The sequence below is a fragment of the Rhinopithecus roxellana genome, chromosome 6, assembly GCF_007565055.1.
Source record: "Rhinopithecus roxellana isolate Shanxi Qingling chromosome 6, ASM756505v1, whole genome shotgun sequence".
In the NCBI taxonomy this organism is placed as follows: Eukaryota; Metazoa; Chordata; class Mammalia; order Primates; family Cercopithecidae; genus Rhinopithecus; species Rhinopithecus roxellana.
Genome location: NC_044554.1, coordinates 137,625,826 through 137,628,490, shown reverse-complemented (window position 1 = coordinate 137,628,490; position 2,665 = coordinate 137,625,826). Strand labels below are relative to the sequence as shown.

The 2,665-nt window shown below is 39.2% G+C and overlaps 1 pseudogene; it reads right to left on the bottom strand.

Annotated features, from left to right (window-relative positions):
* Nucleotides 1-1,412: 1,412 nt before the first annotated feature.
* Nucleotides 1,413-1,895, bottom strand: LOC104682592 (annotated as a pseudogene).
* Nucleotides 1,896-2,665: the final 770 nt, after the last annotated feature.

Genomic DNA, 2,665 nt, shown 5'->3' with positions numbered 1-2,665 from the left:
TAAATCAAGTGTCTATATGTGTGGGTCTCTTTCTGAAATCTATTTTTGCATTGGTCTGTTTATTTTTGTAACAATATTATTTTTTATTAATAACTATAACATTATAATGATAGAAGACATTTTCCCATTTGGTCCTATTAAAGATTTCCTTAGGCATAGTCATTTTTTAATGTACGTTTATGGAAATATACTGAAAAGTCATTTTTAATATTCACAGAAATTATCTGGATAATGAACTCTGTAATGATAATATGATTTCATTTCTGCTGCTGTTTATTTGTGTTGTATCTCCTTTTATTTCTTAATTCTAGTCTGGACTAATCAATTTTATTAGCTTTTTTTTTCAAAGAACTATTTTGGCTTTGTTAATTTTTACAGAAGTGTGTTTTTTTATGTTTTTTTTTTCCTAGTCTCCTTATTAATACTTTCTTCAGTCTACTTCTTGAAGTTCAACCAAAGTTTATCATTCAAGGTTTTCATTCAATATTTAGTTTCAGTAATTTGTAGCCTCATTTCCTAACATATGAATTTTAAAGCTTTACGTCTCTCTTTAAGTATAACTTTGCCATCATTAAAACGTTTTTACTTTGTGCATGTGCATGCGTGTGTGTGTGCGTGCGTGCGTGTGTGTGAGTGTCTGATAGGGACAGAAGGCAGGAAAATTCTGGGCAGAAGAGGGTGGGGCCCCAGTGAGTGGCCCACACACAAGCCTGGAACCAAGGCCTAAAAAGAGAACATACATTCGTTTTCCCGCTTGACTGTTGTCTTTTCCAAAACCACACATGGCCCACCCCCACCCCAAATCCTGTGCCCATAAAAACCCCAGACTCTGCAGGAAGAAGTAGGAGAAAAGGAGAAACAGTGGGACGTAGGAGACTATGGCTGGATGTTGGAGAGAAGCAGTTTGACTTCAGAGGGATGGCTTGATGCTGTAGTTTCAGAAAGGAGTCCTGCCAGGGATTATCTTCCTACTCTGCCCCCTTTTCAGCTCCCCTTTCCACCAAGAGCCACTTTCATCAGCAATAAAATCCCCCACTTTTTTTTTTTAAGATGTGTAAATGGAATGAATGCCCACTAGTGAAGAGAAAGTGCTATGGACTGAATTGTGTTTCATCCAAAATTTACATGTTGAAGTCCTAATTCACAATGTGACTGTATTTAAAGACAGGGCTTTCAGGAGGCAATTCAAGTTAAATGAGGTCAAAAGAGTAGGGGCGGCTGGGCGTGGTGGCTGGGCGTGGTGACTCACGCCTGTAATCCCAACATTTGGGATTCTGCCCCCTGGGTTCAAGTGATTCTCATGTTTCAGCCTCCCACATAGCTGGGACTACAGGCATACACCACCACGCCCAGCTAATTTTTGTATTTTTTTTTTAAGATATATATATATATATATATATATTTAGAATTAGGCAGCTGGACTCAGTTTAGATGATCCCAATTTTGTTGGCAACATCCAAAGCGTCGTAATCAGGAGCTAGTCGATACGCCTTTTTCTCTCCATCAGGCTGAATCAGGGTATTGACCTTGGCCACATCAATGTCATAGAGCTTCTTCACAGCCTGTTTAATCTGGTGCTTGTTGGCTTTAACATCCACAATGAACACAAGTGTGTTGTTGTCTTCTATCTTCTTCATGGCAGACTCAGTGGTCAGCGGAAACTTGATGATAGCACAGTGGTCAAGCTTGTTTCTCCTGGGGGCGCTCTTCCGAGGATATTTGGGCTGCCTCCGGAGTCGCAGCGTCTTGGGCCGCCGGAAAGTGGGTGACGTGTGGATCTTCTTTTTTTTGTGGCTGTGGACACCTTTCAACACTGCTTTCTCGGCCTTTAAAGCCTTCGCTTTGGCTTCGGCTTTAGGAGGGGCAGGAGCTTGCTTCTTCGCTTTCGGCGTCATCTTGTGAAAAGAATTTTTGTATTTTTAATAGAGATGAGGTTTCACCATATTGGCCAGGCTGGTCTTGAACTCCTGGCCTCAAGTGATCCACCCACCTCAGCCTCTCGAAGTGCTGGAATTACAGGAGTAAGCCACTGCACTCTGCCAAGGCTTTTACATTTTTATTGATATATAATAACTTTACATATTTATGTGTGGATGAGATATTTTGATATGTACATACAATGTGTAATGATCAAATCAGGGTATTTAGTATGTCCATCTCCTTAACCGTTTGTCATTTATTTGTGTTGGGAACATTTTAAATCTTCTAGCTGTTTTAAAATATATAATAAATTCTGAACTGTAGTAACACTCATGTGCTATTAAACCATTAAAAAATTTTGAATATATATATTTCACTGTTTAAAAAATTCATATATATATTTTTTCACTTATAGTTTGAAAAATACATATCTCAAAAATTTTTCTTTGTAATTTCTCCTTTGATCAATAGGTTGTTTATAATTCATTTCTTAATTTCCAAATATACATTAATTCAAAAATTTTTGGCCAGGTGTAGTGGCTCACACCTGTAATCCCAGCACTTTGGGAGGTCAAGGCGGTTGGATCATGAGGTCAGGAGATCGAGACCATCCTGGCTAACATGGTGAAATCCCTTCTCTACTAAAAAATATAAAAAATTAGCCGGACATGGTGACAGGCGCCTGTAGTCCCAGCTACTTGGAAGGCTGAGGCAGGAGAATGGTGTGAACCTGGGAGGCGGAGCT